This window comes from Mustela nigripes, chromosome 15 (assembly GCF_022355385.1).
Source record: "Mustela nigripes isolate SB6536 chromosome 15, MUSNIG.SB6536, whole genome shotgun sequence".
Classification (NCBI taxonomy): domain Eukaryota; kingdom Metazoa; phylum Chordata; class Mammalia; order Carnivora; family Mustelidae; genus Mustela; species Mustela nigripes.
The window spans coordinates 12036927-12054357 of NC_081571.1; positions in this window are offsets into that span (position 1 = coordinate 12036927).

Below are 17431 nucleotides of genomic sequence, written 5' to 3' on the forward strand. Positions count from 1 at the left end.
TTTCTGCTACAGAAAAAAAAACACAACTTGGAGCTCAGGAATACCGCAGAATAATTGAGGTCTTCCTGCAAGGAATGCAGGCATCCTTCGCAGAGTGGAGAGGCCACCACTGGTTAAGACAGAGTGATAACACTTGACCCCGGGACATCCAAAAGAGATCCGGAGCCCAACGTTGTTACTGGCAGGCCTGCGGCACAGAGGCACTGTTCAAAAGAGCTTTGGAGCTAAGATCTTGAGTCAGTTGACAAACAGGATTAAGACCTAGGAAAAAGGGTACCAGCTTTGTAGGCATTTCTTCCGTCACTGTTCTTCAAGAAGCATCTGCTTCGGGAGTTAATATTAAGTTCACATTTTTTTGAAAAGAGAACTCTTTTTAAAAATCACAGACAAGAGGGCTGCCTGGGTGGCTCAGTGGGTTAAGCCTCTGCCTTTAGCTCAGGTCATGATCTCAGGGTCCTGGGATCAAGTCCCTCATCGGGCTTTCTGCTAGGCAGGGAGCCTGCTCCTTCCTCTCTCTCTCTACTTGTGATCTCTGTCAAATAAATAAAATCTTAAAAAAAAAAAAAAATCACAGACAGAAAAGTGTCTCTAATTCCCTCCTCCTCCCTTGAACCTGGTTTTGATTTTAGCCTTCCGGTTCAGGCTGGGTGGCTGGCACACTAAGCACAATGCAATAGCAGCACGCCTAAAATTGCAGAAGCTGGGTTTCCGAAGCTGGCTTAGCTTTGAAAGATTAACTTAGCAAAAGAACAGATACATTGCCCTGACAATGTGCTAGGCCCTCTTCTAAATGTTTTAGATGAATTCATTGAGTCTTCCCAGCCATCCTGTAAGTCAGCTACTCTGATGATGTCTATTTTCCAGATAAGGAACCAGAGGCAGAGAGAGGTCACAGGCTTGCTTCAGGTCTCCGAGCCAGGAAAGAGGAGGTTGGTATTTGCTGCAAGGCCCCAGGATGCACACTTTTAACCACGGTGATATCCCACCCTTAGCATAAAAGCCACAGAGTGAGGTGGGCAGGATACATAGGAGGGTCACCCCTATCACAGGAGGGCTATGGAGAGGCTAAGTTGGATTTGGGGGATGACTATTCATGGATGGGGATGAACGAGGGGGAAGGAATGAGAAGCTGAAGCACCCAGTGGGGGCTCTGGCCCAAGAAGCTATTCCCTGGGTAGGTGATAGGGATCCACATGGATGGTCTGAGAGAATGTCAAGGTCAAAACTGGAGAAATCCAAAACACAAGCAAAAGCTGAGATGAGCCCTCACACTGAGGATATAAATGAGTGTAAAAAGCCAACAAGAGGTCAAGAGACCAGCATGGATAAAAGACAAGGAGATGAGGTCCCATGTGGACAGGCACTGGGGTGGCCCAGTTGGAGCCACCTGGTGTGTGGTTGATGCAGTCACCCGAAGGCCACAGGGTCAGGCTGCAAGGGAGGAGGCAGCCTGTCTCAGGGAGTGCCATGATTGATAAAATGACCGCTGGCACTTGAAGTCTGGCCACCAGTAGTGAAAATGGATCCACAGAAAGAACTAGGATTGGTACCTCAGGAGCAGGAAAGGACTGGGCTGGACCTCTGACTTCCACTGGGCTGGGAGGCCATGGTTCTGGGCTTTTCCCTCAACGGCCCCAAGGGATAATCTCCCTTCTGCAGTCACGGTTGCACGGTGCTTGCTCCGGCCTTACTTGCTGAGGGTGCTGATGACTTAGGGCAAACCTGCCACCATGTCATGTCCTATAAATTCTGGCCACTAAGCAGATTCTAAGCTATAAAACAAGGGCCCACAAGTCATTAGCAACCTACCAGTGATCCCATAATGTTCCTGTGGAGATTTGCTAAGTACATAATTTCCTTTCCAACTACTTACTGAGCATCACAATGATACAACCAAGAAAGATGTCTATTTATTCCTGGCCGGTCTCCCTCAGATTTACATTCCAATCATGAGATGGGACCTGTCACTGCATTTCAATGCATTACTTAATCAAACAGTATGCTGGTTGACCCCAGTGTGTCTTAGAGTTGGGATTATTTATGGATATGGTTTCTTGTGTAAGGTCACTGTGGGGTCTAATCTACATATGCCTCTCAGGAGAGCTGGGAAGTTATTTGCATAAGAACCCCTAGGTTTCCTGGAAGGGTCTACAAAGAGGACATTTAGGACCCAGCTACCCAAGGGGAGACTCTGCAAAAACCCCAAAGGGGAGCACTTCGGGAAAGCAAGCTGTCACACCACCCCAAGGCAAGAGTGAGCCAGCCAACACTCGCTTTGCCTCAGGGGGGTATCTCCATTGGTACGATCTACCATCTACCACCGTAGCACGAATAGCCACAGGCTCTCAGTTCCTCTGAGGTCCTTCCTAGAGATGGGGGTGTTCTTGGGAGCCAGACTTCCACTATGTTTGGTTCAAAACATTTCTTAAGCACCTCCTGGGGCGGGGAGGGAGAGGTGGGAAGACAACACCCATAGGTGTGATTCCTGTCTTTAAAGGCTCTTATGGTCCAGTGAGGAAGAGAGGGTGCCATGGTTTATCTTTTATCTTCCTGTTTTCTGTCTTCCTGGTGGCTGGAGCCTTCCATCATTATGTAATTACCTTTTTGTCTCTAGTAATTTTCTTTGCTTTGAAGTCTACTTTAACCAGACGTTAATATAGCCACTCCTGGTTTTTTGTGTTATTACTACTATTATTATTATTAATGTTTGCATGGTATCTGTTTCTATTCTTTTACTTTCAACCTACCTACCGGTTATATTTAAAGTATGTTTCTTGTAAACAACATATGTTGGGCCATTTTTAAAATTCACTCCTTCGATTTCTGTCTTTTGTTGTATTTAGACCATTTTAGGTTAACTGTTCATGCATCTGAGCTTAAATCAGCCATTTCATTATTTTGTTTGTTTCCTCTTGTGTCTAATTCCACTATTTCTTTTTTCTTACCTTCCCCTGCATTACTTGAGCACGTTTTAAGATTCCACCTTGATATATTTGTAACATTTTTAAGTATCCTGTTCTGCATCATTTTCTCAGTGGTCACTATAGATATTACAATACACATACATAACTTATTGCAGTTTACGGTATCAGCATCAACTACTTGTGAGTGATGGACAGAAAACTTCTTTCCATTTTGGTCCCTCTACACTCCCCATTTTTACAATTAACTTTTCTTTTTCTTTATTTTTTAAAGTAGGCTCTCCATCCAGCAGGAGCCCCACAGAGGGCTTGAACTCATGACCTCAAGACCAAGACCTGAGCTGAGATCAAGAGTCAGAAATTTAACTGACTGAGCCACCCAGGTACCCCAAAAATATACTTAAGAATTTTCTCCACATATATTGAACACTACAACAGATGGTGTTAGAATTTCTGCTTGAAACTTCTTATATGTTTAAGAAACTCAAGAGAAGTGAAAGTCTATTTATCCCTTTTTTTAAACTCATTCTAATGTTCTTTCTCTCTTTTCTGATCCAAACTTTCTTCTGTTATCATTTCCTTTATATATGACAGTTTATTTCTTTCAGTTCTTAAAAAATGCTGTGTCATTTTCTTTTGGCTTTTGGTCTTCATGGCTTCAGATGAGAAATCTGCTGTTATTTGAGTTAGTGTTCTCCTATACATGATGCACTGTTTCTCTCTGGCTGCTTTCAAGATCCTTTTTTTTTTTTTTTTTTGGTCTCTAGTTTATAAAAGTTTAGCAATGATGTGTCTTATCATGAGTTTCACACCGCTTGGGTTTATCCCATTTAGATATCACTCAGAGTCTTGAAACTGTAGATTTATGGCTTAACCCCACTGCTTTCCCAGCAAAAGTGGGACACTAACTCCCACTGGCCCGTTGCTTCCAAGAGCCCCACAGACCCCTGGCAGTGGGGAAGTTGAGGGCTCCTTCACACTGCTTCTTTGCTGCAGGACTGGGGTAGCAGCTCAGCAACTTGCTGGCCATCCTGACACTGGGGAAAAGGAAGAGGGTAATCAGCATGATAACTAGCCTCCTACATCACTTTGCCTCTCTAATTCCAGGTAAGCATCAGGCTCAACTACCTACTGGACTCTACTAATATTACCCAGGGAAATGGGAGCACTGCCTGCTTTCCCTGAGCACAGACTAAAAGACCAGCTACTCATTTGGCCCACAGACCACTTCCTATGGGGAATTATGGCACCACCTCCTTCTACCAAGTCGGAGGTAGAAGATTACAAAGACGCCTGCTTAGCCCTACTGAGCAGGGGGCTGGAGCGCTATTGTCCACTTCTGTGCAGTAGGGGGTTGTGGAAGATCAGCTCCCTGTTCAGCCCTGCTGAAACTCTGGGGGCAGAATTCTTCTACTGGTGTTTGGCTAGAGCAGGGCGAGTATTGCCAAAAAGGATTTCTGTTGCTAGGTGACCCCTTTCTTGGTCTTTTAGCTATGGGGAAGAAGCTTTTCTTTAAGATTCTTTTGCTCTGTGCCTGTTGGAGATTCCAGGTTGGAAGCTTCTGTAGAGCCCTGTCCAAAATATATAGAAAGCAATTTAAAAACCCAGGGACCCACCACTGTGCTGTTCCTCAAGTCCCAAGGCTCCTGGAAGTCTGCCTTCTATGCTCTTTCAGAATCTTCTTACGCTTGTTTGTTTTGTTATGCCCATGGCCCTTTAGTTGTGTGAGCGAGGAGCTGGGAGGAATGGGCTACTTCATCTTGGCTGTAACAGGAAGTTGGACTACACTTGGCATGTTTGGGAGAGGTCAGATAGGCTGCAAGAGGCCTAAAGTTCCCTTTTGGGTTACAGGCAATCAGAGTTCCTTCATGACCAAGTGTGGTGGGGAAGAAAAAGAAGCCAGTGAGATTGCCAAAAGGTTGCTGTGACATGGAAGGACAAGCTTGTATTGCTTTAAACATAAAGCCTTTCCCACAAATTAAAACGAAGTAATGATCCAAGAGCCCTGCAGGTTGAACCAGTTTCCAAACGTAAACTACAGACTTTACAGGGCACAGCTCCCTTTCCCATGTTGGATGGATACATTTGGTTACTGTTATTTATTATCCAGTAGGCTACCCAAAGTACTTAAAAAAAAAAAAAAAATGAGCCCACCACCAGCACCATAATAAGTAAGACAACATTTCTAGACCCTAAATTCTAACATTTCTTAACTGTGGCTTTTAAGACATTGCCTTCAAAAGCCCGTTACGAAGCGTAACGTACACAAGGCTCTGTGGTTGTGCCCAGGCATGCTGGAGCACCAGGCACGGTTAATTTAAATGGGCTTTCCGGGGAATGTGGTGGGAGAAACCAAATCGAGAAGCTGTCCATTGAAAAGGAAGACTTTGATATGCTGCAAGGAACAGTGACTTTTGTCCCCAATTTCTGACATCTCTTTTAACATGAAGTTTTAAAACATCTGTTTCTGAAGCCGAGCAGGAAATCTCTAAGCAGCCATAATTCTTTGGTTGTGTCACATGGCAACTACAGGCTGTCTGCATTTTTTTTTTTAATCCTACCAGGAAATCTTGCTTTTTCCTTTTAAACAAGTTCAAAGCAGAGCATTTAATGGGCATGTAGATGTAGGGAGAGTTTGAGAGGCCACTTTTACAAATGGTGTCAGGAGATGAGTCATGGTCAAGGATGCGATTCTGCTTCTGGCAGGGTTATGAATGGGGCTGCTTTCTTAGCAAGCCAGGGGCAGGAGAGAGACAACCTGATTCTGCGTCAGTGTCACAGAAGAGGCAAATTGCAACTGTTATTTGTCAGGTACCTCTCTTCTGGGCACCTCTTTGAAGCAAGAATGACTGTTCTGGCCCTTTGTTTGAATGAATGGCTTTTGGAACTGTGTTTCCAGTCTCCGTGACAGTGGCTTATATCGCTTCAGATATAGGCAGAGAAGGTGTGTGGGTATGTGTGCTTGTGTTTGCCTACGCAGTTGGCAGGGGGATGAGGAGAGTGGGGGGAGGGGGGTCAAGGTAGTGTTTTTTTTCCTTGATGAAATATATGAAGTGCCATATGGTAGAGCAACCTGAGAATACCAGGTGTGCACGCATCAGAATCTGATGTGCTGTTACCATGGAGACGTTAGCTCCCTCTGCAATGCAGGGCCTCTGTTCCCACCCAACCCTCCCCGCCCCCCACCAGGAGCATACCTGTCCAATAGGAGCAGGTGCTCTGACATACAAAAGAAGTAAACCTTGAAGGCAAGCCTTTAGCAATTGCTGATTTCTTTTTCCTAGAGTTTTCTCCCTCTCTACTCATGGCTCCTGCTTGAGCCCAAGGCCTTGGCAAAATAGTAACAATAGTGTTATTTGTTAAGATGGTACTTTGGGTTATACATATAGTATCTGCCCTTTTAGAAGAGAAAACCAAGGCTTGAAGAGAATAGGAGATTTTATACTGAAGTCCTAAATCTCATAAATAAGCTGTCCAAGATAGAACGTGAACCCAGATCCGTCTGACATCACCCTGTGCACTTAACTTCCTGCCAGTGATGAATTCATTACATCTGGAGTATACCTTTTTAAGGAATCAAACTTTTTTGCCCTGGCTGGCCTTTTCTAAGTAAACACCCAATGTACTCAGCGATGGGAAGAGACTAAGAGCTGAGAAGCAAAAGAAAAAGGATATGAAGCTCCTGAGGGTTTTAGAATAGCCAAGTAGTGGCTTACTAACAGGACATGCCACCACCACACTGGGAATGAATAGCTAAGACTTACAGAACATCCGTATGTGTCATTCATTCTTTCATTAAATACATATGAAGTCCAACCTTATGCCAAGCACTGTTCTGAGTCCCGAAGATGCAGCGTGAGCAAAACAAATGGACAAATATCCCTGCTTGGGGGGACTCCCTGGGCTCCCCGGTCTGTGTCTGTGTCAGGCATTTGGCCCTGGAAACTTGGAATGGGATAAACCACAGTCCTTACCCTGAAGTTTAAGAAGCCAAGACAGAAGCGCAAGAACTGAAGTGTAAAGCACTGTGATAGGTCTGGAGAGAGTACGACGTGCTATGAGTGGGGGGTGTGCGTGGTTCCACGGTTTTTCTCACTAACTTAGATGACTGAGGCCCTTAAGCGATCCCAGATCCACTGACCTGCCTGGAGGTCCTCTCGGGGCCTCATGACAACTTCTAGGAAGTCGGAACTCCTCAGGTAACATCTACTGGTAAAGGCCTTTGTCATGTAGTGACCTTTATACCTGGTCTCCCTAAGTTGTGCAACAAGCAATTGATTAAGTATAGGATTTTACAGTTGTTTCTACCTCATTTCATTTCTTTACATTTCATTTTGCTCATTCCAGCTCTTCCTTCCACCTACTAAGCTCTTTTTAAATGCTTCAATAATCTTTAACATAATCTGTCCTTCCCAGCTTTGGGCCATCTAGAAATTTGATATCTTCAGCTTCAGCTTCTACCAAAACATTGGAGAACAGGGTTATGTACAAGGTCCTTTGGCATGGTATTAAGCCTTCTTTCTAGTCTAGCATAGACCTACTAATTAATGCCCTTTGACAGAGTCATTCTATTAGCCAAGAACCCATTTAACTATCATTCAGGTTTACTTTTTTTACCTTGTCCCTAAGGACATGGTTGGAGATGTTGCCAAAAGTCTTGGAAAAGATCCTTCTTCCACCCCCAAAGGCACATTACACACACACACACACACACACACACACACACACCTCTACCTTGATAGAAGGTTGGGGACATTGCAATTGCTTTAAAATTCCAAATGAAAGACAAGAATATCCAACTATCTGGCTCTAGCCAGCCTAGTAAACTCAGGCCTGTTGTTTACACTTGGGTTTTGTTGCAATGGTGCCAAACTGTCAGTTAAACACAAATGAAATGTTACCAGACAACTGTCCCATTTTGTTTTATTAATTTCTGAGTAGACAGGCATGGTATCAGAGCAACACATAAACAAAGTTCAGTGTTAGCATTAAATAAAACTTAGAGCAAAGCAAATCTAACACATTTTAATGAAATGCACAGCCATGATTGTGCCGACTGGTAATTAAATAGGAATGATAAGACATCCACAAAAATTGAAATAACTTTCTTACACAGTAAAAAAAAAATCCCTGGGGTGAGAGGTAGGTAAAGAGAGGTCCTAAAAAAGGAAGACGGGAAAAGGGAAAGGGAATTAGGACCACCTAGTAAGATCAGGCCTAAGAGTGGGTTTTGCCCTTCTTTAAATCAAGCAATTCCAAGCACTGTAGTGCTTCCAGTCCCTGAAGGTGGCTGAATTTACAAGCTAGGAATTTGGACAGGGAGAGGAGAGTCTAAGAATATCTGTTTGGTTCTTCAAAAAGAAACCAAAGAATTTAAAAAACCAAATCAACTAAAATCAACCAAAGCTGATTGTAGGAGGATTACTAAGATACAAAGGTGAAAGATCGTGCTTCCTTCAAGAATGGCAAGCAACAAGAGAAAAGCAGGCTTTCCTGTGCAAGAGTTCTTTACCAGCGAAGCGAAGAAATAGATGATTCAATTAAAATCATCCAGGAAGCTTTTTAAAAATTCATACACCTAGATCACTCCAAAGCCCACAAAATCAGGATCTCAAGGGGCAGGGGGTAGTTTAGACACGTGTATTTTTAAAAGCTCCCCAAATGGTTCTGAAAATCACCCTAGTTGATTATCTGGAACTTTGATGTGTATCAGTTTTACACCTATGGGTGATTCAGAATTGCTGCTGAAGGAAAGAAAAGATTGCGGAGGGCAAGCCGAGGACGTAAATTACACCAAGTGCCACAAGGTCAATACATGTAATAAAATGTAGTCAGACTGCTTTCCTACCACCTACCACCTAGCGAAAGGGCACTCGGACTGACACGGCAGATGTGGTGATGGTTTTGATGCAACATGAACAGGCCAAGTGGGATGTCAAAACATGAGGTTTTAGAAAACCCAAGAGAATTGGGCACTTGAGTCACAGGGATAAAATGTTGTAGGAGGTGAAAGGAAGAAATAGAACAGAAATGGGCCTTTTCAAAATCTCATCAGACTAATCTTGCCTCCAGTCGCCACATGCCACAGCAGTTTCCAATTAACTCCCTTTCAGCGGGTCCTTCCTCCTCCTCCCCTTCACTGTCCTACAGGTGGAAACTGTGAGTTCAGGGAGCGGGTGCTCTTTCCATGCTACGTGCCGTTTAACCTCCACCCTACCGGGAGCTTTGTGACCTGCGTTGTCTAAGTCTCCGACAAATGCAAACACACTTAAATTGTTCTGGTCACAGTTCTGAGAGATTTTAGAAGGGCTGACTGAGGTTTGTACAGTCATTCACCTCTAGGTGCTTGCCTGCGGGCTTCCCCTCAGGGAAAGGAGTACACTGTACATGAAAGGCTCCCTGGGGCACACAAGCCATCATCCCACTTATTTGTCATCCTATTCGTCAGCCTCTCATGAAGCAAGCACTTTTGTCTCCCCCATGACCACCCCAGTGGCAAAGGACTGAAAGCATCTATTTTGCCTCTTTCTGTTGTCTCCCAACTACGGTCCTCTGCCCGGGAGCTCTTCCAGTCACTGCCAACTATTTTATCACGTTCTCATTGGTCACTGACCTCAGAACATGAACTCTCTGAAGAGCAGAAGAGGGGTGCTGGGAAAGTCAGTGGCTGAAGAAAAGTCTGCAGTTCCCACAGGCAGTGCTGGGTTATTTTTATCAGGTGAGCGCCACAAGGACATTAGAAGCCCGCGGAATACCACGGCACAGCTCGCCCTGTTTCATGTCTCCGGCATCAGGAGTCACCCACCTACTGTTCCCCCACACAAAGGCTGGAAGGAAACATACCGCGTACTACATACAGGTTTTATTTTAAATCAAATAAGCACAGGGTGCAGACTATTTATAAAACAGAGACACGATCTGCCTTGGCAGGAACTATGACTTACTATAGTGCTGAAGGGCTCCTGGTGCTCTGCTGAGGATATACAATAAATTTAAATAGGTTGCCTCCAACACAAAGGTGGCTGGAAGGAAAATGGATAGAAAACCAAATTAGCTTTCGTTCCAAGATTGACCACTCAGATTCTGTTTCATTTCTTGGTCTCTCAGATGGGGTACGATTTTAGGAACAATAAAGGTGTTTTCTTTTAAAATTAGCAAAGCGGCAATTCCTGTCTAACATTTTTCACAAGTGGATGTTGTGAACAGAATACTGTGGTCAAGTCCTGCCATGTGATCTTGGGCAAATCACCTCAGCAGCCCTCCGTCCTTTGACAAGAAAAATAAGAGAACAAGACAAGGTCTCTAAATGTCCACTCCACCCTAAAGCTGTCTGGCTTCCCAATTCGAAAGCTTCCAAATAAGAAAAAACGAGAATTAAAACCAGGAAGCCAAACTGAATAGTCCAGTCACCCACCATGTTGAGGAAGTGTGAGGTGGACAGTTGCATGGGTGGATGGACGTCATCGGTGGCAGAGTATATCATTCAACCTCTTCTCTGGAAGAGGATTATACATCTCTACCTCTGCCATGGGACACCTTGTGAAGAGAATAGTATTTGCCAGTTTCACTGACAATGGCTTTGTGACCAATGGAACACAGAATTAGTGTGCACACCATCAAAAGTTAAGAACTTCTGAATGCTTCTGAGCCCTCTTGCTCTCTCCCCTATGTCATGAGGATTAGGGGGGCAACTGAAGGCATCACGGATGTCAAAATGAAGACAATGCACCAAGCAGAATTGCAGCCAAAGAAGAGCTGCAGATGACATAGCTACATGGACAAGAAATACAAGCCACCCAAATGTTGGGTTGCTTCATTATCTGTCTTACCTAGAGAAAGCTGACTGATCCATCACCCACCACTGGACATATCTGATACAGACTCAAGGTATGACAAGTATTGCTTGGCTATCATGTACTGTGAGAATGGAAGCTCCTGGCCATAGTAGCTTTGTAATTCAGGGAGCACCAGGGATGCTGGAGATATAAAACAATTCAAATATGTAACGCCAGCTGCCTCCCACAGGATTCTGGGGATGACATGACACTTCCATCACAGCTATGCCCTCAACTCACCATATATCTGACTGGAGTCCAATGTGATGGACAGAGACCCTGGTCTTACCATTACCGCCTGATTGCTAAATTCCTTTAGGTCTACGGGAAACCTTGATCCTGGAGCCAAGTCACGGAACCTGTGATCTCTCATGGTAGTTCTCCATTCACAGAGGTCTGTGCTTACATTTTCTGTGGTTGTTTACCTAATGAAAACACAGTCTTTAAAAATTTCTCAAAGAACAAATGGATTCTCTAGCTCAGTATGAGAAACACCGGATTCAATGATCTGTAAGGTCCCTTCCAACTCTGAAATAGATCAATCTTAAAACATTAACTAATCCGGACATAATTTTCCTCACCATTTCACAGGTAAATATCATATCTATTAGTGGCACACATCAACATGATGCAGCAAATTAGGGCAGAAAAACATTCATTTTCCAAATGAACGGACAGCATAATTTAGGTAAAATGAACATGGTTCTAAGGGAAACCTGTCCTTACTAAATCAGACTTTGTTCAGGAAGTAATGTGTTTGTTACTTTGAGAAAAAAAATCAGAACTAATTAGATTTACAATCTGTGAAGATAGCCAAAATAAAGAGCTCAAATCTATTTTTTTATTCCTATATAGCCTGAGGGCAATAGCCAAAAGAAATTACTATTAAGTGTGAGTAATGCAAAATAGATTGTGTGCGAATTTCAATCTGAAATGTGTGAATTTAATATACAACTGTAAATTAAAAAGCGCCTTTTGATTTACAAAGTAGGCTTCGTTCATATGTAGAAAAAATTCTAACCTACAGACACCTCCAAGACAGACTAACAGACTGCACGTAAACCTGGAAAAATAAGGGGGGAATTCTATAGCCCTAGGAAGAAGCCACCAGGACTGCAGAGCTGTGCCACGGCCGCGACACACCTGCATCAGATGGCCAGGAGAGGAGCTCTGTTGCTGGGTCTCCACAGCCAGCTGTGGCCAGGGCAGCCACCATCCCAGTAGAGAACGCAGGCAAAGCTGTTTATCAACACCACAATAACTGGGAATTACAATCAGATGCCTTGAAGCCACATGGAAATAAAAGAAAATGAAATTTGTGTTTACCGAGGCCATTTCCGGAGACTAGACACCCAGTTTTGCTCTAGGCTTTCTGCTTAGGAGCGGATTTCAAATCCAAGCTTTGCCACCATCCTGCAGTGAACATGTTTGTTCGCAGCCATGTTCCTCACGACGGTTTTGCTTACAGGGTCACAGTGAGGAAAGGAGAACTTCTGGTAGGATTACAGGTTCTCCTGGCCCACTGGGGATGGGAGAACCTACAAAATGCCAAGTACAGGAAGCAACGATTACACCACTCCCTACTCTCACAGAGCTCACCATGAGTGAGGAAACAGCGGTGTTAAAGAACTTGCTCTAATAAAAGGCAAGCCATCACTCAGATACAGGTCACCAGGAAGGAGATGACGGCTAGGTCTACCTGGTTAGTGTTCCTGCCCTCTCCACTTGCCAAATTCCTCTTCATGCTTCAGAACATGGCTGACCTCATGTCCTCTGTGAAGCCTTCTTTGTCCTTTTCCTCCTCCACACCACTTCTCAGCCACATACTCACTGTGACTGCTGCATAGTATTGTGTGATGGTTTGTTTCCAGGCTTTCTCTAGCAGGACAAATTCCTTAAAGCAGGGGTTCTAACTAGAATCTGCTGGGCATTCAGTAAGTTGAATGACTTAATAAAGGTCTAAATAGACCTACAAAAATAAGCTTTGCATAAGATTCAAATTAGAATAGATCAAAAAAGTTAAGTCTTGGCTAGATCCTCCAGAGCCCCCTCCTGAATAATTCCTCATGCATTACAAAGAAAACCTTGGAAAGTTCCACTCTATGGAACCTGAGACCCTCTGACATCATGTAACACTTTTCCTCCTTGTGAAAAGCAATTGGGGCTAACATACGATATCTCCAGTCTGCGATTCTTAAGCAAGGTACACAAGGATCTGTGTGATCCTCTAGAAGGTGTGTATGTATTTGCTATTAGAAAAACAGCATGTAGCTTGTAAATTCCCGATTAAAGAGCCTCTTTGTTGAGAAATCATGCTTGCTTTTCTGTTTCTGTTGTAGAAGGGAGAAATGCAATCATGTGCTGACGCAAGAGAGCTCTAATTGGGTGCTGCCACTAAAACCCAGTTTTTGGATCAGGAAAGGTATTAAAAGAAGTGAGAACAGAACCCTCACTTCCTCTTGCCCCTACCACGTTTGCTAGAAAATAGCTTAACAGTTCTCACAATTGCCTGGCAAACACTTCTATGTACAAATGTCTATAGGCACTAGGTAGGCCGTGCCAATTCTGGGGATCAGAACCCTTTGGACAATTAAAGAATCCCACTTTTGGCAAAAGGCTGAAAGCAGTGTGGGCACTGCCTAGATAGAGCTCAGGCTGTATTTGTCAGGGAATAAAAGGGTGGTGCAACACTTTGGTCTATTTCTGGTGTCCTCAGATTTCTATTACACTGCAATAAAAGTACTGGAGTAAAGTCTAGCTCAGAAAAGACAGTGGCCCTAATTTTGACAGATCCCCAACAGCCATTCACCCTGAGTCAAAAAATGGCTCAATGCAAATCAAACTGCCCTGTTCTTTATGACTAGCAAGGGTTAGGAATAGGATTCATCACCACATCTCCCTATTTCAGAGGGACTGAATAGACCAGGAATCCAGAGCTGCTTTACTTGCACAAAATAAAGTAAACTGGCTCTCTCAGGGGGTGTGCCAAGGAAGACTCGATCTGTAGTGTTCGCTGTATAAAGATGCCCACTGAAGACGATTCCAAGCCAGCTGGCTCTGGGAAAGCCTGTTACATGCCACCTTAGCTCACGGTTACTGAGGTATCATTGCAGTGCCTGAAACTGACAAGCACTTGAAATTCAGTATCTCATTTCATCTCCCTAGTGGTCCTGCCTTATTATCACCTCCATTTTCAGGTGGGATAGCAGAGGCACAGAGAGGATAAGTAACCTGCCCACCGTCCGGCAGTTTGGAAGTGACGGAGCTGGGGCTAGAACCCAGGTTTCTGGCGCCAGAGCTGACGTTCTCACAGTGCCATTAACGCCTCTTGTGATCCAACCAACAAACTTCCTGTGTAAATGGCTACTAGATCTCCAGCCAGACAGCAGGAGTGAGGCTTGGACCAGAGTATACATAGTGTAAATAAGACCAAACATTTGTGGTTCATGGCAGGCTTCAGCTAGTCACAAAATCCACGAGGATTCCTTCCCTTTGAAAACTCCATACGCTCCTTCCTGGAGTCTCCCTTTCTAGTCTGCCTCTCAGACCTTAACATTTTGCTATTAGTAACTACGGCTGCTTGACTCTCGCTTCTCCCTTCAACAGTTCTGTTCACATTTAACTGAAGAGTCCTTCTCCTCCTCCACGAGCAAGGAGAGGCCAGCCCGGAGCAGCAGGGCCTTAGGCATCTCCGAGCCAATGAAAAGAGAAGGGTGACAATAGGCATGTTTGCAGAAGATTTTTTTTTTTTAATAATTTTTTACAAACATATATTTTTATCCCCAGGGGTACAGGTCTGCGAATCACCAGGTCTACACACTTCACAGCACTCACCAAAGCACATACCCTCCCCAATGTCCATAATCCCACCCCCTTCTCCCAAACCCCCTCCCCCCAGCAACCCTCAGTTTGTTTTGTGAGATTAAGCAGTCAGAATGGCTGCAGAAGATTTTAACAGAAGCCGCAGAAATGGTTGTGGATGTCAGCACAGGGAGCCCTGACAAGTGAAAAGGAAGAAATGACAGTGACATTCACATCGTATCTATAAGTCAGGAATTACTTTAAGACTAAGAAGAGGAAAACTCACAACAGAAATTACACCTGTCCCAAGGCATTCGAGGACCATCACGACCAGATTGTGCAGAATCAGGAAAACCGTCGGTGGGACTGGCTGAGAAGTGGAACTTCTGGGCACCTGTGGGTCAGGGAGGCAGGCCAGCGGAAGACCCAGTTCCTGACCTCAAGCAGGGGTTTCCACTGTTCCAGGATTTTGTTGCCAAAAACTGTGAGTCTCTTACTAAAAACTCTAATATCTGCAACTTAACCTTGAAATAAATTTCCTATTTCTTTAAAAACCTTCATAGGCTTAGCCAAAGGTAAATGAAAACTTCTGCATAATTAGCGAGCATGATTTTTTAATCATTATTAATAGAGCTCAAGACTTATAACTGCAGCCAGTGATTTATTTCTTCCATTTGGATCTATATACACTTTTGTAAAGTAACTTTTTCACCACAACAGTCATGAAACTAAGCACTGAAATACACTGAATCACTGTGCCCAGTGAGGAGGCCCTGGCTCAGAAAAAAAACAGATAATATTTAATCTCATGTCTCTCAGTACAAATATTCTTTGTAATTTTTGGAGGGCATTTTGTTTTTGTTTTTTTTGTTTGTTTGTTTGTTTTTTTTTGTTTTTTTTTGTTTTTTTTTTTTTTAAAGATTTTATTTATTTATTTGACAGAGAGAAATCACAAATACACTGAGAGGCAGGCAGAGAGAGAAGGAAGCAGGCTCCCCGCTGAGCAGAGAGCCCGATGCGGGACTCGATCCCAGGACCCCGAGACCACGACCCGAGCCGAAGGCAGCAGCCTAACCCACTGAGCCACCCAGGCGCCCCGACATTTTGTACCAATAAAATTATCTGTCAGTGTTTTCACATTTATAGTCTCTAAATTTTCTAACTTTGTGAATATGGTTATAAATTATATGTAAACATTACTACTATAAATTACAAATATTCTACAAAATATCAATAGCATCAGGGTGGAAAACTCCCAAACATCTTATTGATGGAGCGGTATCATCCCAGAAGTCTGCAGAACACTGCTGCAGGTTACCAGTGACGATGACCCGCACAACCCTGCCCTAGGAACCGAATGAAATGAGGTCGAGTCCTGCCTGACTTATAGGCCAAGGGCTTTTGGGAGATAGAAGAGCAGGTGCTAACTTGATTTCTATAAGTAGAAATTTTTTAAAAACTACCTTAAAAATCTTGTAAGCGTATTTCCTTTGTAAAGTAAAACAGTTATCATATGGAAAAATACAAGATAAAGGGTAAAAGCATCCTCTCATGCAAGAGATTTTACATTTGGATTTGAATTTTTTAAAAATTAAGTGTTAATTCTTAAAAGGAATTCATCAGTCATAAAAATTTTTCCTAAAGTATTTAAGAGTTCATTTACAGCACAAACTAGCAAAATGTATAAGAAATCAGTGTGCTTGGAAAATACAGAAAGATATTTTGTTTTCATCCCACATTAAACAATTCAGGGGAGAAAATGAACAGTCTCCATGAAGCACAGGAACTAAAGAGGCTATTTCTTGTGATTAGCAAATGTGTACTGCGCACAACTCTCTAATGAGAACCCAGGAAAACAGTGCCTTTCTTTTCATGTATTTCTGAATGAAGCCTCTAGCTGCCTTGAGCAACCTTCCATCCATCCCTTCATTGCTATGTTGCAGCAAATCTCTTCCAGAGTCACTCTGGTATATGACATGCTGTCCAATTAGTTGGCAATGTATTTCCTTTTACCTTCACTGCAATGACCTTACTTTTTCTAAGAAGATTTCATACAATCAGCCTGCAGAATTAAAACTACACAAAAAGCTGTGCTCACAGACCAACTGCTAGGCAACACAAACCTGTTGAACTAAATCTCCAGTGAGAAACATTTTTTTTTTTTTAAGATTTTATTTATTTATTTGACAGAGAGAGATGACAAGCAGGCAGAGAGGCAGGCAGAGAGAGAGGAGGAAGCAGGTTCCCTGCTGAGCAGAGAGCCCGATGCGGGCTCGATCCCAGGACCCTGAGATCATGACCTGAGCCGAAGGCAGCAGCTTAACCCACTGAGCCACCCAGGTGCCCCAGTGAGAAACATTTTTGAAGAGAAATGAGAACAATTACAGGTGTTTCCCAATAAATTATTAATTTAATCCAGAATACAGTAATGTCTTGCTGGAATTTGTAAGCATAGGTAAAAACAAAAAAGATAATCTGTAAGAATTTAAGCATTTTATGAATGTATACATGCATAGTTGAGTATGTATGCATATTCATCATGTACGTGACAAATGCCCCCCCCCCCAAGCAGTTAACTTCGCTTGATTTCTGATCAATCCCCTTTTGTCACTGGTGCTATGAACTTGGGAAGGTAGTAAAGTTCACTGTGTTTTCGAGATATCACACTTATTTATTACAAGCTCTTTGCAGAGACCTGCTTTGAAGAGAAACAAATGAACCAAGTTCTTTCAGTAAAAGCAGGATAACTTATTACACTAAATTCAGAACTAGCTTAGATTTTGAAATATGGGCTCTGCATTGTAAACCGAACTAAAATACTTCATCCACATTTATCTTTGGAGGAAAAAAGTTTAGATTGGGGAAAAGGCTTTT